Below are 25,705 nucleotides of genomic sequence, written 5' to 3'. Positions count from 1 at the left end.
TTTATCGTGTCCTCTGGTGATAATAACTAGAATTTCCCAAGGTTAGACAAACACCTGTGCCCAAAGTCACTTTCTGCACACAGCCCTGTGCCTGAGGAGCGCTTCAGTGTGCTGGACAGACTGATTTCTGAAGCTCTCAATGAAGCAAGCATTTACTCAGCTTTTAGGAATGAAAGAACCGTAGAGTTTAAGTGCACCATCCACAGCATGTCGGAAAAAAGCATTAGTTTGATGCATATGCCTGCCTTTAAACATAACTTCTGGACACCAGTGTAACATTAACAGGGTCCACCATCAGTCAGGATGAAAGAGTAAACAGAACTGATAGACAATTAGCAATTTCTTTCTGATTAATTTAACAAAAGCATCCATGTTAGAAGGGAACTCTGGAAGTTATCTGGTCCAACCCTCTATTCAAAGGAGGGCCAACTACAGTAGGTTGCTCAGTGCTGCATCCAATCAGGTTTTGAGTATCTCCAGAGATGGAGATGTCACAAACCCTCTGGGCAGCCTAGTCCAGTGCTCAGCCACCCTAAAAAGAATAAATCTTTACTGTATTCAAACAGATTTTTCCTTATTTCAATGAGTGCCCATTGCCTCCCATCCTGTCACTGGGCACACTGAGAAGAGCCTGGCTTCATCTTCTTTACTCACCTCCCCATCAGGCCATTCATTACACACATGAATAAGATCCCCCTGAGCTTCCCTTCTCCAGTCTGAATGCTCCCAGCTCTCTCAGCCTCATATATCAGATGCTCCAAGACCTTAGATCCTCTCCATGATGCTTTGCTGGACACACTCCACTCTCTTGGAGTGAGATAGACAGCACTAGACACAACCCTCCTGCTGTGTCTCACCAGGCCTGAGCAGAGGGGAGCAGCATAGGCAAGCATGTAATTTTAACTAGACTCAGTGTTGCACACACCCTTCCCACACAGCTGAAAGGGAATAACCAGTCTAACAGCGAGGGCAATCCTTTTTCATACTTCCTAACTACATAATCTGAATTTATACTGCAAAATGCTGTCAAATTATTAAGTTCACATTGCTGTGAAAATAAAACCACTTTCATCCTGAGGTATAAATCTGAATTAGCAAAACCTTTGGGCTTGTTACACGACCTATAAAGTAAAACACAATCACAATTGTCCTTTCACTTGTCCAAGCTCATCGTGCTGATGTCAAAAGCATGGCAAAGTATATTCCTACAATATCAGAGAATTACAAAACAAAAGCAAATCATAATTAATATGAAACTATTATGACCTCCAGCCTTCAGAACTGCCAGTATAATTGCATCAAATTTACCCTTAGAGACTTTCACTAACAGTTAACCTAATAGTTAATAATAAGAGTAGGTAATGAGAAATGTAGAGGGCTCAATTTTTATATTGTATGTATGTAAATTATATACATATCCATACACATGATTCTAAAAAGAGGCCCAGTTCATCTTAGATCAACTTCTGAGTAAGCACAGGAATAAATATAGCTAAAGTTTGAAACTCTTGCTGTGGTGATTCATTTGTTTTTGCCATGTGTGTTGTGCAATGGGATCTATACATTAGGACAATGAAACAGCCTTCCTCTGTGTGGGCAGAACCTAGCACGCTGTCAAGGCTACTGAAACAGAGCAGAAACAAAAACATTAAAACCAGCTTTCAAATGCAAGATACTTTAGATATTATTTAGAATAAAGACTTTCTACCTTTTTTTTTTTTAACTCTACCTTACCAGATCAGACAGTTCAACTCTTTGTACCACAAATGTATGTAAGACCCTGCATTATAATAAAGGGCATTTTTAAAAGAGCACCAGGTAATTTTTAGAACAAACCCACTTTCACCTTAACATGAATACAGGTTCAGGATGCATTTTTTTAAAAAGCTGGACTTCTAACTCCATATAACTTCGAATTTTCTAATCCTTGACACTTTAGAATACAACTGAAAAAAAATAAAGCAAAACACATCCAATTTTTATACTACAAGGAGAAATCCCTCTAAGCAATGTAGTCCCATTTTGTAATTCAGGACTGTGTAACACCATACGAATGGATGCTTCGAATATTCTCGACAATAAATGCTGGAGTGACAAGCATTATCCTACCCAGGAGACAATCTGCTAAATATGCATCTGGTTAACATCAAGTAGTTGTCCTTTTCAGGATTAGAATTTTTTCTTTGTCATCTCTGACTATACACACGCCTGTGTAGAGAGATATCTCTCAGCAAAGGATTACAACTAAAGCAGTAGGCAAGTGCAAGCTCACTCTGTCCGTGCATTGGGAAAACATTTCTTAGTGGGACACCATCATGTGCACACAGCCTCATACATCATACACACACCTATCCCATACTTGTTCTGGCTTATTTCTGGCTCCAATTCTGCACCAGGCACCTCTATGCACCTCTATTTTGGGACCTATTCTTAAGGTTTTTTACATATTTTACTCACTTTTTGCTTTCTTTAGATTTTTCCAGGTATAGTTATGAAATACTAGTTAGTCAAAAATCCCATTTTTCTAGGAGGTATTCATGAAGTTGGAGTTGAAAAATAAAAATGTCTGTATGAGCCTTTATGCCTTCTTTACCAGCTCTTAAAATTCCAGTGGTAAATTCCTAGTGTTCAGTAGAAGGTTGTAATTATAAAGCAAACAGGAGAAATTATTTCAAGTCAAGGTAAAACTCTGCCAATGAAATTCAGCCAAAGCAGAGGGTATTTTCAGGTACAATCCTAACAGTGTTTTATCTACCTGCCCTCCTCCCCCCAATCCCCTGCCACCCATTTCGCATTCTCAGGTCCATGTACCTGTATGAAACGGTTCAGTGGCAAAGAGGAAATGTTTTGAAAAGCGATTATTTCATCAACAGTTATTAAGTACTCCAAAGCAGTTACTCAACAAACAATAGACTCTCACTAGAATAACACTCTTTTTAATATACATACTGCTGATATTCTTCTTTGTGTTATTGGATCTTTGGGTACAAATTTGAATTTGACTTCTCCCTGCTTTACAGAAGGAACACAAATGATGTCAAATCTCTTTTTGTTCAGGTGTAAAACTTGCTGCTAGAGACTAGCTAGAACACTGAAGTTTGAAGGCACAGTCTTATTAAATATTAACATTCTGCTGGATTTTTATATTCCATTTCAATATATTTGTGGCCAATAACCATCCATTTTCCCTCACTTGCAGAAGCTGAGCAGGTGTGCAGGTAGCTGGTTACCAAGACAACATACTGGCAAGGGATTAGAGCAGACACTTGTATGTGTATAACTCTGAATAATGCAAACACTGTTAAGTGATACATTTTTCATTATTCGAATGTCACATGATTTTTATGCCATTTAATATTTTTTCCTGTTTAACATGCTCCTGTTAAGAACCCGATTCAAACCTTACAAGCAAATGTAATTATAGTTTCATTATAACAATGAAAATACTACTTTACGCATTTCTTCCATGAGCTCAATAAGTAGTTATACAAACATCTGTTCCACTTCCTACATCTCACATTTAGAAGAACGAAGCACCAAGATACAGACATTTACAAAAACAAAAATGAGATGAAGAAATGTATCAGAACTCTATCAGATATATAACCACTTCACCAAGAAGGCTGAGTACTTTGACAAGGCATGTCTTTGCAGTAATTCTCGCCTCATTGCTCTAGAGACAGATACCAGTCCTTTAGCAATGTCTTAAATTCTGTTTTGTTAAACTTTGGAAAGCGCTGCAGAACATTTTAAAGTGTTACATCAACAAACTGTGAATTAAAATGTTAACCAACAACCTTTAATAAAAGAAGTGAGCACAGATAAATAGAAACCACATTTTAAAAAGTCTTTATGTTCTTAGAGACAATTTGAAATGCACCTATTCAAAACAAAACCTTTACAGAGATTTGAATATATATCACCACATCCTAATTTTAATGCTTCATTTTTATTTTACACATACTGCCAGAGGACAGAAAACATATGGCTTTCTCCATACTTCTCATAGTAATAGCACATTTCAGCTGCACCAAAATGTGTCGAGAAAAGCACAATATGATGAGAAATGGCTCTTTTTGATCCACTACACAGAAGATCAAACAGCTGCATTTTATAATTCAGCAAACCTCAACCTCCACTTTACCCATGACAATCATCCATAATAGGAGAGGGAAAAATGCTGAAGTTCCCTCATGTAGACAGAAAATGTTAAGTGCTACTGTTATTCTGTTTTGCGAAACATGAAGGAGAAAGAGATGCAAGAACATGGTCCTTCCAACAGGTATTTCTAGGACTGAAAGTAGGAGCAAAAGGTTCAAGTGCCATCAATTTAAATTCATAAATTTCAAAATGTAGAAGATAAAACCTGGTGTATTTTAATGGATATACCTGGGCTTTTCAAAGGCAAAGAAGAACAAAAAACACATGTTCATATTCTTTTCATCCTCCTTCTATACTGTAACTACTTCCTGCTATGAGCAAACTTCCTACCCTTGCCCAAAAGTGTAGCAACACTTATTCTGCCTCAAAAAACATTTTCAAATTTGTTTCAGAATCAGGTCTCCACAAAACACTTAAAATTACATAGGTTTTATCTAATTTCAAACTTTTCACTGAGCTCAGAACATACAGAGGAACCTGGTGGGCATTATAGGCACTTCTAGTACTTGAAACTATCCTCTTTTGAAATACCTAGTAGCTAGATAACTCACGTGTCCTGGTGCCTCTGAAAGTCCTGCTGAAAATAAAGATGCCTTTGAAAAACCTGCACATCCAGGACCCAAAGGCAGGGAGGGAATTAAGGGTAGAACCTCAGCAGCTGAGTAATTAAAAACAGACTCAAGCTGTGGAAGTTTGTGGGGATGAAGTATTTCTCAGTACTGTAGCTTTAAGGCTTTCAATATCACAAAGTCAACAAAAATTAGACTCCCTGAGCTTGAAGAACCTTGGTCTAGATTCACAGGTGAAAAATGCAAACCCAGGAAACACTTCAGCACAGGTGATAGACCACTGGAGAAATCCCATTCAGTTCAATGAAGAAACTTGCATGGCCACTATGATGCTTTTAACTAACTATTTCCAGAATTCACATTTTTAATTTTGCTGCAGACTGCTCAGAAAAGATGAGAGACTCAACCTGTCAACTGCTTAATTAGACTGAGTTTCAATTCTCAGACTAGCTTCCTCCAAAGAATCAGCCATCTGTTTCATGTTGCAAACTCCCCTAATGTCTCTCCTGGCTTGATACAGAATTCAAGATAAATACTTGTTAAAATCAAAAATCCAACCATGCTAAGAGACTCTTGCAGGGTTAATGCCTCCATAAGCTCACTGAAGTCAGAGCGATTTTACCGCAGAATTAATTTTTTTCACCCCACAGCCCTTCCCTCCCTGGCCACTGGACTCACTACCCAGTAAGAAGGGAAGATAAGAGACAAAGACAATCAAAATTCTAGATAAAATAAAATGTATTGAAATTAAAAATTCTACAAGTCTATTTCATAGGGAAAATTATAAAGAATCAACTAGTTCTCTGCTCCTATTGCTTTTCACAGAATACTTGTGCCTAAGAGCAAAAGAGTGATATAGTACACAATTAAAGTTTCTTGCCATTAGAAGGTAGACCAGCATGTACCTCTCGACCCACCACAAGCATAAACTGCTGGAGAAACCTCAGCAAAGAGCCAAATGCCCACCTAGCTGTTTGCTCACTCCTCTTCAACAGGAAAGGGCTAGAAAACACGATGACAAAGCTTGTGGGTGCAGATAACAGCAGAGATATTGCTTACCAATTACCTCAGAGGCAAGATGGATTTGACAGATGAAAACTCCCGCAATTTATTGTCAAGACAAACACTGACAAACATTAAAGAAACATCCTTCCTCCTTTCCCTTCCTGATTCTGTTTCACTCCTCACACTTCACCCTCTAGTCCCTGAGAAGCACAGGGGAAACAGGAGCATTGCAGTCAGTACACAAGGGTTCCTCTCTACCACCCCTTCTCTCTTCGCTCTTCTCCCTTGCTCCAGCCAGCCTCTTCCCAAAGGCCACTGTTCTTAAGGAAAAGATTTGTCTGCAATGTGGGCTCCTCCTCAGGCTACAGTATCTGCTAAGGCACCAGGAAGCATCTTTTTATCCCTCTTCCTCCTTCTTCTCTGACCTCTGTTTTCCTCGACTGTTTGCAACACTTTTCCTCCTCCTTTTCCTGTCCAGCATTTTTTGTCTCTTTTTTAAACAGGTTTTTACAGAGGAGCCACAATTGTGGCTGATGTGCTCTACTGTGTCCTGCGGTGAGTCCAGTGGAGCTGGCCACATCCAGCTTGGGGCAGCCTACAGGCCCTTCTCAGAGACCACCACTGCAGCTCACCACCCTCAAAACTCTGCATGGACACCCAGTGCAATGCCAAACACCTAGAAGGTCTTGGAAAGAGATAGAGTACATAAAAGTCTGAAATCTCAGCCAGAAATCAAACACTATGATGTCACCCATAAGGAATTCTAGATTAGAGTAGGGCAAGACAGGAAAACAACACTTGTGATATAACATAAAGCTCTGAGGATGTTAAGGAACAGCAGAAGCTAATTACCTCTCTTGAAACAGGACCACATAGAAAACCATTTCATTTTAGCTCTTAAGGATGAAGGAGAAAGTTCACTGAACTTAAAACCCACTCATCTTCACAATATAACCACAATTGCTCAACTGCGTTTACAGCGGTAGCACTGCAAAAGGCTAAGCAGTGCTGACCTCCATAGCAGCACAGAATTGTTTGTGCTGAAGAGATCACAGGCCTGTGAATAATTATCCACTCTGCTCCAGCCACTTCAGAGACGTGGCTTTATGAGATTCTGTGATTTTAACCTTTATTTTATTGTGCTCATATCGTGATCAATTATGTGGGTTTTAGGTTAGTGCACTAGCCCAAGTGTTTCTCATTTCACTTCTGCTGTTGTCAAACTTTGGTCTCTAAGATTTCTTCATTAAACAGCATATCAATATCCACTGTATTTGCCTACAGCATTTCCTTTGCTAAAGGGGGCTCTCTTACATGCCTTCAAAGAGGGGCTTTCAAAGATGTAACATAAACATGACTCTGTTCAATTTAATTACAACAGAAAGAGATATTCCCCATGGTCTCTGGCAATCCAAACATTATAGAGCAGAGACTTCAACTAAGAGCTAATCTGATTTAAAAAAACTTGTTGGCAAACACTTTAAGTTTCCATAAGACTCCAATATGTTATTTTTCATTTTCTTGAGGTTATGTATGTTATCTATTTAAGAATCTAATTCCTCATTTTTAATAATAAACCTAAAGCATTTAAACTAACAGCTTTAAATCATTCAATACCATCAACAGCCACCCTATTAGTCATTATCATACACACATAGCTGCTTGTACTAACTGTGATGGCCTCCAGTAAACAAACTGGAAGAGAAATTAAATTTTCACACTAATATAAATACAGCTCAGCAACTTCTCTTTCATAAATGATACTGTTTATTTATCAAAGTGATATTTTTCAGGCAAAAGAAATTATTATATCCAATAGTACCACTTTTCCATATCTTTTGGGTGGGTTTTTTTGTTTTGTTTTTTAAATCAAAGCAGTGCTGTAATTTGATCTTTTAATTTATTACCATTGCCTGAAACTTCTGAATTGCAAAACACTAAGTTCTGCATCCTGCCGTTGATCCTTCTTTAATGAAAGACAGCAAACATTGCTGTTCATCCACTCCAGCCTTTCAAATACCTTTTACATAATCAACCTCATAGTTCTATTGAATCCTGCAGAGTTAAACTGCAGGATTTCTGATAAGGTTTTTTATCAAATCCAGTTCCACTCCAAAAACTGAGCATTCACTGTGTTTACAAAACCACTCCACTATTTCCTCCCACTAACAGGAGAAAAAAAAAAATAAACCAACTATAAAATCTAATTGTCTTCCACAGTTTCAGTGTCTGAAAATGGAAGAATGGCAGTTACTTCAAATCTCTCTTCACGGCAAGGGACAGTTACAGACACCTGTAAAGGTAATACTTTCAAACAAGAGCTCTTACAGGTATTGTTTTTCCTGGACATCCATTTCCATCAATGAACGCACAAAGATGATGAGTGCTACAGCACTCACAGTGACAATTTCTCATCATGTTTCTCTAACATGTCTGACCTAATCATCTAGAGGGGCACCTAATTGATTTTTATAGTTTTGGCTGAGAAGAGTGGCTAAAATTTAGTCCACTTAAAACTGAGGTAGTATGGACATAAAAAAAAAACAAATTTAAAAACTTAGGGAGGATGTCAACTCATGCCTGACAGGGTATGGTATGACTCCAGTGTGCATACATGCTGAAACTGTTTTGATACTCAAATTGAAAACAAGTAATTGCATTTTTTCTGCATCCACAATCATTTATTTTTCATGCTCAAATCCAGCACAGACTTAAAACTTCCCAAAACCCTACAAAAATCTCCAGTTGTAGAGCAGAACAATAGAAGACACAAATCTGGTGAGGAACAAAAAGTCAGGCATCAAGGACACTGTCAAATGGGCATGAAGGACCTGCAGCAGCAGAGGGATAGTTAAATTTGCTTTCTGTGATGATTCTCAATATAGAATGACATCCAGGATTACATCTATGGTGGAAAAAAAAGGCAAAATCTTATTTAGTCCTGCTGGCTCCCAGTAAGCAAGCAGCAGAATGCTTGAAGCCTACCTAGAATTTTTTATAATATCATAATGATAAAGAAACACATAATAAAACAGTTATTCCTTTCCCAAATACTAAGTAAACAGATAGCTAAAAAACATGTAGCTTAAAGCTCTGGCTATAGGCTCCCCCCTACCAGAACATACTGAATGTCATCTTAAAAAAATGCCATCACAAACACATATACCAGCCTTGGTAAGGTGAAAGAGCCACCTGCTGCAGATGTAGTTCCAGCTAATCCAACCTACCACTGTGTTACAGTGTCTGCAGTTTGCCCTGGGAATGCTGCTTTCCCCAGCTGGTTACCTTGGGAATCAATTTTTTTAAAAACTGAGATTATGGTTCCAGCATACCAAACCTTTATAGAAAAACACTGTGGCTTCCTGAGAAAAACCACAAGGCACATGGAGTCAGCTCAGGTTCACAGGGTCTCCTGCCCTCATTGAGTACTAACAGGTTGGTTCTGATGCCTACAGAGACACCAGTGGATCTGCACTTTAGCACTCCAGTTCTAGGAGGACTGACTAACTTGGCATTAGCATAGCATGAAAATCTGGATTAATTTCAAGTCTAGTGCTCCAACTTAATAAATACCCTCCATAACCAAGCAGCCCTTTGTGAAACCAGCCTGGCCCTATCGGAACCCACATGATCAGGCAATGCCCAGAAGCAGCAGTACTACTGAGATGACTCCAGAAGAGCTTAACTCAGTCTGAATCTCACAGTACTCCTGCTACCAAACCCTGACAGAACTGAGCAGATTCTTCACAAGGCCAGCTCTGCTTATAATCTTCTGTTGTCTGATCATACACTGACAGCTGGAACTCAGCTGTATCCCTGCACCAGGGCAAAAGATGTGGACATCTCCTCAGGTTACAAACTGCTTCAGCTTCCAGAATGCTAGAGTTTGTCAGGTGGATGGTTCACAGTGAGTGCATCTTACACATGGCAGCAGACATGGATCTTTGAGTAAAGCTAGCAATAGCAGCACACCACATACAATTTTATCTTTGACCTTTTAAGCAAGGTGCCTGTATTTAATTTCTGTGCTTCCACAGAAGCACTAGATGAAAACTAAAAATACCTCCCTGTTGCTTTGCAGTTTCAATTTTTTTCAGAAGACAACAAACAGTCCATGAATTGTTCACACAATTAAATTCGTGCAGTTTAGATTGATTCAAAACTCACTGTATAGTTACATCCTTGGCATGGAGCAATTAGAGCCAGCTAAAATTTTTCAAAACCCATGCTGCTTCTGTACCCACTCCAAGACAGGGTCTCTCTTTGTTGTGTGAACTATCTTCAGAAAGAAAAAGCTGACACTGAAAGTCTGCAAAGCTCCTAATTGCTAGACTTCTAAAAGAAACCAGAAAGATAGATCAATTTAAATTCTGCCCAAAAAACCCACGGTAAAACTCTGGGGTTTATTTTATGATCTGTGCCGCTGGCAATGGAATTACTCCAGAATACTTCAGAAATACTGAGCCTCCTCCTCAGTAGGGGACAAAAGACCCAATACTAAAAAGTATCTAGCTTCAGATTAATTATATGCTCTACCTACAGTCCACAGTACTTTTTACAGACATACATGCTTTTATTGTCTTCTCTTTACTATTTGAAAGACAACCTACATCTTCCTTCTGCTCTCCCACAATCACTTTCTTTACTTCCACAAAGTCACTAAAAAAAGAAGAGACCCTTCAAGGTGTGTGCAGTGATGCTGAATTTCGTGATGGAAGCAGTAACACAGCTATTATACCAGCTTTTACCCCAAGGGAAGAAAGTCTGGTAAGAGAAGGGTCCAGCACAAGATAACTTCAAGAAAAGACAGTAAAAAGAGATCTTACACAATGAAAAGGGTAACTGCTGAATGTGTTCTGCTGTCCAAAAACTCACAAGCACTTGTGTCCTCAGAGTTCACGAGACAGATAACAGGTAACAGCAGCGTTGCTGAAGATGAACCAGGCTGCTAAGAGAATATAGAGAATGAGACTGTCCTTCAGACACATTTTAAATACAAAAAGAAACAAATTTTTAAGAAATCACCAATAAAACAAAAACCCACAACAGCAAAGAAATTACCACAGTAAGCACATGAAAGAATCTAAGTTCTTCACCTGGAGTAGGGCAGACTTGTTAAATGTACACATACCTCCCAAAAGAAATTACTATTGCCACTCATTTTCAAAAAAACCCAAACTGATGCTGAACAGTGGAGCACACATGACAGCTAATAATGAGTTCTCAGGGATAGAAATTACTGAGATAGAAGCAAAATTCGAAGAGCTTATTGCTGTCAAGTCTAGGGGGCAGAACAATCTTAATCACAGAACACTGAAAGAACTGGTACATAAAATTTTAAGTCTGATAGCACAGATATTAAATAAATCCATCAAATGAGGGAGTACCACATGACTGAAGAAAGCCAAATATGGTGCCTATACTTGGAAGGAAAGAGGGAAAAAAGTCATTTTGGTAGCACAGACACATCAGTCATCTACAGATAGCACACAGATCTTGACAAGAGAATGGAAAACAAAATCAGATCAAATACATTACAGAAGACTGATCATGGCATAAGAGTCTAAAATATCTCCTTTCTATTTTAATCTCACAAAAAATGTGAGTGTAATTTGTTTGGATTTTAATAAATCATTTGGCAAAGTACTACATAGGCTAAACTGGAAAAAGTAGGAAAAGTCAGCAAAAGTATAAGATGTACAAATCAGACAAGCTACTTAAAAGATAAACAAGAGCAAGGAGAAATTACCAGGCAGAAAGCTTATTAAGGAAGTTCCTTCCAAGTGGTCTTTCAGGACAGAGTTGAACATCAGAAGGGAAGAAAAGCAAGTCAATGAACACAGAACAAGATTTAGCAGTGCAAGATGCAGTCCCTGGAAATCTGTGGGTGCAGGATGATTCCTAACTATCACAGTGTTTCCATCCTGAAACCAGGAAAGTGCAGCCAAGAGAACTGATGTTGCTTTCAGACCTGTTATGGAGAAGAGCCCTGACACTGGCCAGAGGCTTGAGTTGAATCTAAAGAATTCTAAAGGAGACCACAAGTCTTCTGCAGCAGACATGTCTTCAATCTCCAGAAATCTAGGTTCTATTAAAAAAATCCCAAAAAACTAGAATACTCAGATTGAATCTGGTCACGTGATGCTGACCTTTATATTGTGGCAACCGTGTTGCTAACAGTCTGTCAACAAGGAAGCTCAAAGATACATCAGGTGTGTCTACAGAGGCACACTTGCAGCAACAGCTCTACTATAAGCATGCTCATAAGGTAAAAGCCATAACTTTTCAGGTAAAAACGCTGTGATTTGTCTAAGCCAAAATGAAAAACTCAAAACCATCCTTCAAACCAGAGGACAACAAGGAATGCATGGCCATTTGTTAAGATGGGAACAAATTACTTTTAACTCAAATATTTGACTGCTGTTATATTTGTCTGCTATATATATTTGACTGCTAAAGGGTTTTAGAGCATCTCTTCAGTAAAAGGAACCATAGGGGATTGCTTGACTGATGTGAGGATGAAGCCAAGCTGTTTCTGAGGAGAAGCTTCACCTGCACAGGACTTAATGTTGCACCTGACAGTGTCAGAAGAGACTGAACATGGTGATGGAGTAGCACCACCCACCAACTTCAACACCAAACCAAACCACATCTGACCATACTGTCCCATCTCACCTCTTCTTTTTCCTCTGCTAGAGTGTGTCACTTACCTGCTGTGTCTTTCTCCATTCAGATGGCAAGCCCCCCCAGGACTGTGACTTATTAGGTATACATATTGCTCCTGACAGGAGCCCCAGTAAAGCCTCAAGGCTTTACCAGACATGGTTAGAAATGATGCAGCCATGGATAAAGCAGTGAGGCTTAGCAGGTGGGCAGGATCCATGAGGACAGTCTGTGAAACTAATGTCTAACACAGCAGTGCAGGCAGAATTTAAAGCTGTTGTTAGAGCTGTTGAGCTGTTAGATCACACAATTTTTATTTGCTGCCTCCTGTATGGAGCTGGTAAAACTCATGCTACAAATTCAATCACATAAAATATTAATCAAAAAATTAATATTTGAAGACATAAGAAAAAAACCTCAAGACAATTCCCATTTTGAATAACTGTCATCCTATTTAAATCATGTCTCAGGTTTACAACTACTAATAACAACATGTTTTCCCAAAACAATGCAAGAATGGAGTAAATATATATAAAATCAAAGCTCAAATAAGGTACACATGAACATTTTACAAGACAAAAAGTCTTGTAAATACTGTCTCAATCTCAGAGCCAACAGACACTAATCTCTGCATGACAGAACTCAAAGTGCAAATGTGGTGGCAGTTTTTGTGTTATGCAGACCAGCAGAAATCAACATGCAAAACCTGGTATCCAGCCCCTGCTCTAAAGACAGACTTTAGACTCTCAGAGGGATCCTTTCCTCATGCTCCTGTAGCTCTTTATAGAAACCAGGGAAGGATAAGGCTTGAGGACCTAAAAAAGAGATTCAGAGACATCGCTGAGGAGCCACAGCATCTTCCGGTAGAAATGCTATCTTCCAAGGCAACTTCCCTCCCTTTCCCACCCTGAATCACCAGGGCCTATGTACAAATTCCTCCTGCTTCCTTCCTTCTTTCCCTCTTTCCACCTCCTGACACAGCCTGGCATGTATTTCATCTGTATTTAAATAACCTGCTGGTCACTAGGTACCTTGGAAAGAGAAGCTCCTTTTCCATTTCAGGATGTGTTTTAACCTGAGCCTGCAGCAAGAAGGAACTGCTTGGGGAGGTCTGTTCAAACACACAATAACCCTCAGCTGCAACATTCTTGCTTGTTCAGTGAGGATAGGACATCCGCAGCTTAATTGCGCAAAGATGACAGGTAAGCTTTCAGAATTTTATTACTGACACATATTTTTCAGAGACTTCTAAACTTGGCAAGAATTAAATAAAAGCAGCAGAGCAGTTTCCTCTAAAAATGATGACTTCTGCCAAGCCTATCCTGCAATGCCACGACAGAAGGGGCTTTTGCAAGTGACAAAACAATACACTTTTCCCCATGCATTCATTTTTTAAACTAACCCTAAACATTTTGATGATGCATCAAATAAAAAGGCAGACGGCGTGGAAAATTTCAATACTAATATTTAAGAGTTTACTACAGCTTACCAGGAGAGAGCTCACAGGCCTGACAGAAAAAGAGTATTCCCATCTTCCAGTTCATTAAGCCAAACGATTTTGATGCCCCGAGTCCCACATCAAACTCACTTCAAAAAACTGACTACATTTTTGCTAGAGTAAAAGGTGTTTACTCTAGCAGAAACATCACAGACCATTTCAAATTAAGAAAACTTCACAGAGAATGCTTTCTTTTTAATTTTGGAAAACATTAAACCAACCCAAGAAGGGTTATCTGGTACAGATGAAATCAGGATGAAATTTTAGGCCAGAAAAAAAAACGAATCAGCACCAAAAACTACTTTCAACTTTATGGAAGCCACAAACAGAAGGCTTAGAGAACAGAAATACCAGCTCAATCAGCTCCAGTGGGAGCCACAGTCAGCAAAAGTGTTAACTCCATTGTATTAAGTGCAGAAAAAAAGAAAAAAAAAGGCACATTGACTAAGATGTAAACATTGCATTTAAAAATCTAATAGTACATGCCAGCCTGGTAACCAGCAGACCGGTTCTTTCTGCACACTTGAAATAACAGTAGCATGCTGAACACACTGCTTTGACCAAACTGTAGTACTGCAAAGCCTACACACTGGAGAAGGACCAAGGTTGGCCAATGCATGTTATGCTAAAATTCCACTTATGAAGGGACAAATTTCTCCCATTTGACCAGGGTCAGGCAGTGTAACAGTAAATGTAATGATGAGTAGCCTATGCAAGTGCTTCAATTTTTGATGGTAAGGCTAGAGGTGAAGCAGCACTAGAGAAAACATCTTAACAATGACAGTAGCACCTGCACTGTACAGAACATGGAACCAGAAAAGTCTTTATTGCTGGTGGTGATTGCACAGAAAGAATATCTTGCCCACAATATACCGTCAGCCAAAACTAGCCTCCCTCCCAAAGTAATGTCAGGTGGCTGAAAAACAGACCATGCAGTCTGATAGTTCTCTAGTAAATTCTGAGCCTAGCATGAGATCACCTACAGCACAGGGCCCAAAGACTTCAAGGAGGCAGAGCTGCTCCATGACTTCAGGTATGCACAAGAAGGCTGCAAGTAATGGTGAGCAGGTACTGAACTAATGGAAAATGAGATGTACTGAACTATAAGGGCAACTGGGGAGTGGTGGATGATGGGCATCACCTTCAGTGAATAGGTGAATAAAACACTGTAGGAAACCACACTTCATTGACTCAAATATTGACAAACTACTGTTTCTTCAGTTGTTGTGGTTATGGCTCATCCAATCCAAACTTCCTGTGGTGAGGGATGCAGAGAGAGGGGAAGAAATGTAACATTCCTTCTGGATCCCACTCCAAATGTCTCTGCTTCTCATGCATGCAGCCTTTCCCACCTTCACTTCTCTCCATGATGTAGTTTATGTAGTATTATACGGGTGTAAGAAAAACAAGGCTGCTGGAGCACACAGGTGGGACTCTCACATCTAATAACTTCTCAAATATTACTGCAAATCCCTTTCCACTCTCTCCAGAGACACCTTACTCCACTTATTATTTCATTTCCTGTTTGTTTCACTGTAAGTTCCTTTTATTTCATTTCATGCAGCTTGGCAGAATAACATCAAGCAATTAAAATGAGGCACATATAACACTCACAAAAACACCGCAGAAGTCTCCAATGCTCTCTACATTGTCTGAATTAATTCACATTTCACATATACTGGCCTACAATGCCTCTTTCACTCTGCACTTCACTCCCATTAGCAGATATTATAGTTAAGTTATGTAATTGAATCATTATTCATCAGTAAAACATCTACTTACCTACCAGTTTTATACCTTCTATGTCTCTCATGGTAGACTCAGCCCAGAGATGAGTCCCAAGGCAGAAGAGTCTCAGCAGCAGGAATGCAACCATTAATCTCGGCCCACAACCACGCAGTAGGTTTTTGCACACTGCAGAAATCACTGCAGAAATTGCTCGTTGAGTTTGGGACCTCACCACACAAAAACATAACCTTTAATTTGAAAACAAAACACAGTCCCTCTTCTCACAGTCATGAAATCACCAACACGGATCAAATGAAATCCAGCACAATATCATCTTCCCTACTCTGGAGACATCCTGAGCAAATCTGAAAAATTAGGAACAGAGTTGTTCAGTTAATCAAGTTGATTCAGAAGCCTAAATGAGGGAGGGAAGGAGGGCAGTGGGGAGGTAGCAGGATCTTAATCAATTTTGTGTCCCTGATGAGCTGCTCAGGCACATCCAGTTAAAATTGTCAATCTAAATTCAAAATTGCTGAAGTGCTCACCTTCCTTTACAAAGCTGTAAAGTCAAACTCCTTCCAACTCCTCTTCCACAATTCAACAATGTAGTAAAGCAGTGTCAATATAAAAGCATAGCGTCTTGGCAATAGAACATACAGAAAAATTATGTGAAATGTAATGCAATTCATAAGTTTCAAGCCTCTGTTTATATGCTGCACCCCTCTAAGTATCTGTCTTGCTTTTCCATTAGAAGTTGCAAAATGGTTTCTAGCTTACTGCAAAATTAGACCAGGGTATATGTCACACCTTCTATCACATCTTTGCAATCCTGTGAGGGTGAGCCAAAAACTTCAGCACAGTAGCCTGCAAGGAAATTTCCATGGCAAGTCTAATTTGCCCAGCAATCATGTAATATAGAACAATTGCTCTGAACACCGTGTTTCAAACCATCATGCACTTATTCCCTCAGTCCTTACAAAAGCACAGTTAAAACACTCATGAGAGGTTTAATTTCTCACTAACAAATAGGATCATCTGTACCTTCAAATCCCAAGGGGGCACACATGCACCACACTATTTCAGGCCAATTAGCACGTTGTTTGGGAATTAGCTCTTAAAACAACCAGTGCATTACATCATGAAAATAACAGTTTCCCAATTGTTCTAATGAATACAGAAGAGGAAACTGGAACAAATCCTCTGCTGGTATAGATCCATCTACTTCAGCTGAGCTCTGTTACAAATCATTTCAGCTTTATTACTTTGAAAGTATGCAAGAAAAATAGCAATCCATTTGAAATGGAAAAATCCCTGGCACTTTCTGTGCCACATGACTATTAAGATAATAAAATTAATCACAGGTTTTTCTATCTCAGTCTTGGTGGTTTTCATGGTTTCTACTGTTGTAACAGTGAGACTATACTTACTCTCTGTAAGGAAACAGTAAAACACTGTCTAGAAGTTAAAGCATTTTCCTGAGTCCTTCCATTATCACAGTTATTCCCAGACTATGAAACTCCTACGCTTTGTACCTGTTGGTTATGTCTTTTCCCTAATTTCAGAATAACACATAATGCAGCTTTATGATCTCAGAGAGGAAAATCCAGCCATTCATCTTCAGCCAAGCAATCAAGGAACACAATGAACATCATAAGTTTCACTTTTAAAAGCTACTGTTCCTTAAAATGGGATAATACTTGTTCCAAATTTATTTACAAGTTGTTTATCCAACTCACGCAGCTCAATAAAATGAGAGGTTCATTACTCTGCCCTCCCTCAGCCACATGCTAGGTACTTTATTTTCAGCTGAAACCACAGGTTCATCTCTGCTTGGTTTCCTAATACATTTCAAACCAAATAAGCACCAACCTTCACATATGGTCTCAAGAATACTTTTGACTTTGTTTTTGTTTTCCTGCGCTTCAACACCTCCTCAGATTAATTCTCTCATACCAAACACTGATTACCATCCAGTCTTGTTTTATTTACTACCTCCTCCTGGGTTTCACCCACTTACATCTCCCTTATGGTTCTTCCAACCTGAAGCTGTCTCGTGCCAAGCACACAGTGTTTGTTTTCCCTGTGCTACAAATTCATGCTACAACCATCAGTGTGACTCAACTCCAAACAAGTACTAGAACAATACTTGCATTAATTGTTGGTTATTTCTGGCAGCCCTGGAGAGTCTTCACATGAAGCAATGATCTCTTAAAACCATTTTAAGCTTGATCCACCATTTCATGGCAACTAGAGGCCAAAGTAAACAGAAAGAAGTAAGAGGGCACCTATCTGGAATGCACAATAAAAAATAAAAAAAACACAGAGAAAACAAAGAAAGTGCCATTCTACTCTGTTTTAACAGAAAATGCACGCAGTGAAAATATTATACATTGAGAAAACATTGTTTTAAGGAAAAACAAAACCACTGAACTCCAAATTAATTGTCATAAAACACCATATTCCTATAGATCACTGTTAAGATTAACAAGAGAAAGTAATTTACATTGAATGTGAAAAAATCCTCATTTTCCTGTTTTAAAATAGAATTTTTTTTTTTTTTAAGTAAGTCTTTACCCAACAGACCCAAGGAAAACCTTCCTTCTGGCCTGGCTATTCAACAATCACTCACCACACTATGTCTCACACTGACAAACTTTGCTTTTATGCAATTTTTTGACACTGTTCTTTATTGCTTTAATTCAGCCTATTAGTCAGGAATATACTGCTTTTCTCCAAATAAACAGAATACCCCTCTACTACATCTTCTAGAAACAAAAAGCAGAAGCTCGACATCAGTACAGTCATACATGAAGAATACATAAAAGCCACCTCAAAGAAGCTAAAATGAAGAAAAATATTTTTAAAATAAATATTCACAATAGCTTATAAAGAACTATGCACAGCCACTACTTTAACCAACATTATTAAAATCCAAACCCTGAACTGCTGTTGCTTGGTGTCATATGAAATGCGGGTGTTCCCTTTTTTCCGATGTAAATGCCAATGGCCATTACCACTGGTAAACAAATGCAAGATAAAAACAGCCCACAGACTGTAGGGAAGAACAGGAAAAAGGGAAGAAAAGGTCTTTCAGTCACGTGAAAATGACTCTTTCATGACTTCACAAACCCCTTGCTCTTCCCATGCCCTCACTCCTTTAAGCACACTACCCAACAGCAATGTTCAGCACAGACAGCAAACCTGAAATGAATCTGGACATGCCTGCAAAAGGATGAATGGCAGGATATACACGCACTACCCAACTTTGAGCTCTTAAATTATTGACCTGGACTTCCAGTCATACCCTCAATGGAGAGAAACATGTCCTCAGCACATCGATGTCCCTCTTTAGCATGTTGCCCAGGGATGTTGCTCTCTGCTCCACCTCTCAGCTCTGCACTGAACACAACTTGTTGGAAGTATCTCTCTCAATGAAAAACAGAGAAACAAAGGCATCTGTAATATCTATGGCACTTACTGAGAATTTTTTACCCAAGGACCACAGCTGCATGCTATCAAAACAGTCTGCCCCAGGAGAAACCTGTACCCTTCATGGCATCCACAAAGCCGTGTAACTCACTCTTGAGAAATGTGTGAATGATCACAGAGTCCACTGCCTTTAGAAATTAACAAAAAATTTCCTCTCCCTTCCTGAACTACAGCCGTTTCACACATAAACACAGTCTCAGAAGAACTCTTGTCAAATTGAAACAGCTACAAAAGAAGAAAAAGGTGATTTGTCTCTGAGGAACATGCTCTGCTGTGCACTGAAGCCTAAAAGGGTAGCAGGAAGTGAGTCAGAAGCTTTAAAACCTCATTGTTGCTTTTATTTCTTATTTTTGCTCCTACTGACCAGAGGCTGATAAGAAATTTTATTATTATTTAAAGACACAAACAAGATAGTCAAAATAATTCAGAATCCAATTGATACCTTACAATTGTGGCCACAAATAACAATTCCAATCACAATTCCACACCCTGTTGCATTAGCTTGAAGGTCATCTGGCCCTAATCTTGGTATTTCTTTTCCTATCACATTACTAACTCTTTTAACTTACAAAGAATAGCCTGAACTGAGCTTCCAACTACTGAAGACAAGCACATGAATCCATGCTAAAACTCCAAGACCATTAAGTACTTAACTGCATCAGAGTATAAAAGCTAAGAGCTGAAGTTGCCACCTGGCTCCTGTTAGCACCTGGCAGACCCCCATTCTCTGCTGCAAGGCTCATGAAAAAGAAAACACTAAAATCTGACAACACTGAGTTACCTTACGCCATGGTTTCTAGCCAAGCTTTGAAAGGCAATAAATAAGATTGTCCCACAAGAGGGGTCATTCGCAGGATCAGAACTAACATGAAAACTATATACATATCTGTACACATATACATATATGGTCCACTCAAAGGTGGCCATCAAGAGACCACTGGCTCTGTAAGCAAGCCTCCTTTTGCAGTTGAGAGCTGCAGTCTCCAAATTCTTCTAAAACCCATGTCAAAGGGAATGGGAAGAGGAGACTGTACATTCTCGCTCTTTTAAGAGAAAGGACTGAGCTACAAAGCGCTTTAATTACCCCAGAGTTTGCATCTGCACACATGCTGATACAGCCCAGCCACCCTGGAGTCACGTCTAGCACTCTTTCAGGGTTATCTTGCACAGGTGTGGCATTAGCAAGGATTGCTGCTCTCCAACAGCTGTCAGACCTTGTGTTAAGGTGACTATTTCAAGACCTAAGAAAACTTTCCTGGCAAATAAGAGTGAATTCAACAATGACTAAAAGCTTATGACAAAGTTGATATTATGTTCATAGGCTATTTATCACGACGGAGGAGAATTTTACCTCTAGTCCCTGCTCTACCCGAATTGAAACAGAAATACTGACTAATCTTTCTGTTTGGCTGTCTTGATCTCCACAAGGAACATTTTCTTGCAGGAGAGAGGTGAAGCAGGGCACCCCACAATGTCAAAGTCACTCAGACCTCTGACTGTGGGGTCATGTGAAGTCTCACTCTTGTATTGGAACTGCATAGTTACAACACTGAGTTAGAGAAGGTCTGGTCCTCTAAGAAAGAGGCTATAAACACTCACTGAAATAGTTCAAACCACTTTTCCCCTCGCTTTTAGCTTTAGGAAGTTTACTATTTTCACAGTGAAAGGAAATGAGCCACCACAAAAGATGTCATCTGACAGCATCCTATTCTTTCACCTCTTCCCTCTACCCCGAGAATGTAATGTAGGTCCTAGTGAATATTTCATATCTTAATTACCAAGAATAATTATCAATTTTTAAAAATCATTGAAGTGACATTGCTTTCATGTAGCTCTAAAACGAAAATTAAGTCGCTTTTCATTTCTTCATTGTAAACTGCTGGAATGAACGTCTACTTATCAGGCTTCTTCAAAACGCACCTATCCTGCTACGCCAGACCACTGTCGTGACGAGCCCGCTTCAGGAGGATGGGCACGGGCACAAGGACGGCCGTTCACGCCGCGGCGCCCCGGGCGGCCGCCCAGGGGTCACTCAGCGCCCGGCAGGGCACAGCCCGGGCCCGCCCGCCGCCCGCAGTGAGGCCGGCACCGGGCCGGGCGCGGCCGCAGCCGCGGGGCGGCTCTGCCCTCTGCGGGGGCCCGGAGGTACTGCCGGCCTCCCGCCGCACCTGCGGCCGCGCCGAGCCTCCGGCGGGGCGGCTCCGGTGCGAGGCACTGCCTCGGGGACCTGCGGCCGCCTTTTTCCCCGGGCGCGGGCGGGATCGCCACGGAACGATGCCCGGCAGGCAGCGCACCTGCAGCTCCCGGCCCGCAACCGAGCGGCCCCAGCCCTCCGTCCCCGGACAGCGCCGGGGGTGGGCGGAGAGCGGCGGAATGGCACCCCGTCAGCTGCTCCCGGGACAGCCCCCCGCGCCCCCATCGCCCGGTCAGCGCTCGTCAGCCCGTCCTCCCTCCCACCTGCCCCGCCGTGCAGGGGACAGGCTGTGCTCGGGTGGCCACGGGAAAGACGGGCGGCAGCACCCGAGAGCCAGGTCTGCTGCCACTTCCACGGCCGCGACCTGAGCGTCTCATGCCCCCCAAAGCTGAGTGAGGCCCCATTCATCGCCCCTTAGCTCCATCCTTCCCTCCACCTCTTCGATGTCAGTGTTCATTGCACAACCCCACAGATACCAATTCACTTTCTTGTTTTTAAAAAGAGCCCTCAGACAAGCCTTCTGAAGCCTTATTAAGCTATCCCACCCTCGGGGATGTTAATTTGATCCCCGATGCTAAAACAGTACAAGGAGTAGCTGTGCTGTTTTCTCCTTCAGAGCTTGCCGTGGCATTATCAGGAAAACCCAATATGTGGCCGAGACAAGTATATGGATAGAAAAGTTTGTTTACGCTTAGCCTTGGTGTGATGGAGTGGATGCTCATTGAAAGAAGCATTTCAAGGACCTGGAGGGCTCCTGCTATTGAATCCTCAGTGCTGTGACTCAGTGTGTGGCAAGGGCTGTAAATCCTCTGAGAGTTGTTTTCATTCTTCAATGCTCTTAACACCGAGCAACAGTGCAAGAAATGTCTCCATCTTTTCTGATGCAGCTGGACTGACTCCTATTAGCCAAGCCTTGTGGTCCCTAGGTTAAGCTACTACCTACCAATTTCCTAGGAAGAGCAGCTTCAGTGTAGAAAAATATGTAACAGATGATCTGCTGTGTAATGGAGGCATTAATGGGAATTCTTTTAAGCAAGTCAACTGAGAGGAGCAGTTGCTCTAGTAGTTGGAGTTTTCTCTCCAAGTGTAGATCAGCTTCAAGGTCCCCATATTCAAAGAAGATTAGATTAGCAGGTGAATCAAGTTAATTGCTCAGTCATCATTAGGTCTGTTTCTCCCTCCTTCCTAAGCATGCTATGATCAACAAGTAGTCGGGTTTCTCAAGCCCGGTGTTATTCCTGGGAAAGGAGAACAAGATACAACACAACACGGTAATTTGCAATGCGGACTCTCCCCGGTAATCACCCGCTGTCCAGAAAGGACACTGCTGAACTGACTGACAGCATAGCAGTCAACTCCCTCAGAAAGACAAATCCTCATACTCTTCCTAATGACTCTGGTACGATGTATGCAGAGACTGAACTGATGGAAACAGGCGAAAGTCACGAGGAGAGTGAATCGTCGGTGAAATCTAAGGACTAGATACGAAATATTTTGGTTTCTTTACTATTGAGGAATACATTCAGTGCAGATGGCTGGGTTTGCAAGCGGCGAGAGCCTCAGGCAAAGGGGGCCGTGAAGCGCCAACCCTTTGCGTAACAAAGGGCCGGGGGACCCGTGGCGCCGGCCAGGGGACCGGACCCTCAGAGACACGGCGGGAGCTGACGATTCCCTCACTTGACGCGCTAAGACTCTCAAGGGATGAAAGTCCAGGGTTTCCTTTGTTCGTGGTTCCTCCTCGGTGGCACCAGTTCGAGCTGTTATTTTGTTATTTAGTCATCGCACCGAGATTAAATTATTTTAAGGATGGGGACTTCTGAGACTCTGCGATAGGAAACCTGGGGACGAGCCGGTAAGGAGGTAAGGAAACCTGGTGTGTTAAGTGTGGGGTGTGTCACTGTGAAAGGGTTTCCGTCCCAGCTCGGGTGGTGCATGTATGACTGCCAGGGCGCCTCCTGGATGGTCGGACAGGACAGTTTCCTTAACATTGACCTTACCCTGTGGAGACCTTTTGATAAAGATGATGATAATGATCAGGTGGTGGCGGTGATGAGACTTGTCATTTCTGCAAGTATAAAAGCCTCGGTCATTGCTGAGATTGAAATACTGACAACCTACCAATTCTCTCACTCACTACAACATTATTCTTCCCAGGAAGTTTGCCACACAATTGCCACTTAAGTGAAACAGAAACAAAGCCAGCTTTCAACAGTGAAATGAAAGCATACATTACATGACTAGGTATTAAACTTGTGAGAGGTCAGCAACTATTAAATACTGTCAATTAACAAAATGAGATCAAAGTGCTTTTCAACTTTACAAAGATAAACAATTTTGAAAAGATGGAGCAATGCTTATCTTGTTTGATTTTAGTCGTACTCCCATGTGGGTTTCATACATAAATCCCTGTATTTCTAAAAAGCATGGCAGAGCTTTCAAAGCATTCATACCACTGATCTCCATATTGTACTTAAAAGATACATACTAGTCACACCGATGCCACTGCTGTTGGCCTAATACCTGGTGTAGAAAGTATCCTTCAAAAAACACCCCAAGACTACAAAAAACAAAGAGCCAATTCAACCATGGGATGGGTAAAGATAGAAACCATAGTATCATTGGAGCATCATCACAGCATGATCGTCTGGCATAGCTGGGACTTCTGGCATTGCAGAATAGCACTCAAATACATGTGACTTAAGTGCTGTTACCTCCCCGCACGTCTCCTCTTGTTTCTGGCTTTTTTGTCTTTTCCATCCTGAAGTATCAAAGTTACCATGGAAACAAGCAGTGTCATTTATGTATATTTGTGAGCCTTACCCTTGGCACGTGAAGTCTCAGTTACTGGTGTGACCTGCATCTGGTGGAGTACAACCCTGTGGAAGGACAACCTGCCGTGGGCTATGGGCACTGGCAGAATGAGGCAGTGCTGAGCACCACCCTGGAGAGGGGCTCTAGGAGCGGGGTCAAATGATTCCCAGGGGAAGGAAACTTGTAATTCCTTCTGCTACCGCTGATGGCGGGGAGTCAGCAGCTTTCTCAGAGCTGGGGGATTTGATAAGAGATAGGACTCCAGGGACAAGTATTTTGGACACAGTGCAGTGACATTTTTTCTCCACACAGTGGGGACAAGCAGGAGTGTGACCTCCAGCACCACACACTTTTTTTTTTAGGCAAATATGTAATGGAAATAATTTTGGGTATCATGGTGAGGACATAGGGTCTATTTCATTTAAGCTTGCCTTAATTTGCTGACTTCTCCTGTCAAGAGGATCTATTTCAGTAACAAAATAACTACAGGATAAATCTGCAGAGACTTGTGTAATGTTGGAAATTTAAAACTTGAGTGGATGGTAGTAAGTGGCAGACCAAAGTGCTTTGACTCTTAAAGCTTTAGATAAATCTTGCACCTTTATGTTTATTCAGGTGGACTTGGATAAATTGCATCAGCTTCTCGACTCACAAAAAAGTCCAGTGATGAGAACTGAACAGCAGAATCCTGAACTGCTTCAGTTTAGATGCTACAAAATTAGGGGAAAAATTCCATCTACTTAGCCCAAAACTTTCAAAAATGATGAATTGGGTTTGTTCGCCCTAATTTTTGATTGGCCAGTCTAAGACAGTCTAAGACCTTATGAAAACATGAAGAATTGTTATTCAGAAAACACAGCTCACCCTCTGCAACCTGATAATTGTAAAAAATATCCCCAGCTGGACACCTCTGGGTATTCAGGCATTCTGGTAAGTAGTGTTATAGTAATGCAACCAAGCACAAGTATTTATTTACAGTATTAATTTTTTAAAATTAATTCTGGAACACTTCTGCCCTGTGTTAGTTAATGTGTATTTTTATAACCAGTAAAGGCACTTGTATGTAAATAACTTGTAGAGGAAACTGTGTTTTTTTTTCTCATGCATCCTTTTCTCTCTGTATTTTTGTTTCTTCTCCATTACTCAGAGGACAAGTAAGGATGAGAAGAATAAATCAGAATTATCATTCTAGCAAAATAACAGGCTGAAAACGCATTGTCTCTCAGTGATTTCCATAAAGAGACAGAATTTTGTGGTGCAAGAAATTGGAAAGGAACAATAACTTTTCCACTGTATGAGCCTAGGTATTTTTAGCTAGAATGAGAGGACAAATGGAGAATTCAAGAGAGAGCCCAAGGCAGGAGCATTTGTTCTGCAACTCACACGATAAAACTAAGGGAGAAAAACATTCTGCTAGTAAGAACAACAGAAGCTTCTACTACCAGAACACATCTCAGGTGATCCTCTGAGGTACAATGATCATTTTAAACTCCCTCCAAAATCATCCCTGCAGCTAGGTCAGTGGCTACATGGGACAACTGGTAATACAAAGCTGGGCAGTTGTTTCAGAGAACTCCTGTTCTAGTA

At 40.8% G+C, this 25,705-nt stretch overlaps 1 long non-coding RNA gene across 2 annotated transcripts in view; it reads right to left on the bottom strand.

Moving 5' to 3' along the window:
- Window positions 1-19,737, bottom strand: part of LOC136290227 (uncharacterized) — a 128,612-nt gene extending 108,875 nt beyond the window's left edge. The window contains exon 1 of one of the 2 annotated variants that reach the window (XR_010721052.1): window positions 19,683-19,737. This is a non-coding gene — a long non-coding RNA (uncharacterized lncRNA). Of the gene's footprint in view, window positions 1-19,102; window positions 19,177-19,682 lie in introns of those variants that run through there. The other variant, XR_010721053.1, reaches the window with a different exon arrangement.
- Window positions 19,738-25,705: the final 5,968 nt, after the last annotated feature.

Source organism: Chamaea fasciata, unplaced genomic scaffold, assembly GCF_029207755.1.
Source record: "Chamaea fasciata isolate MVZ Bird 193981 ecotype frontalis unplaced genomic scaffold, bChaFas1.0.hap1 SCAF_5, whole genome shotgun sequence".
In the NCBI taxonomy this organism is placed as follows: domain Eukaryota; kingdom Metazoa; phylum Chordata; class Aves; order Passeriformes; family Sylviidae; genus Chamaea; species Chamaea fasciata.
This window is presented reverse-complemented; position numbering and strand designations above follow the sequence as displayed.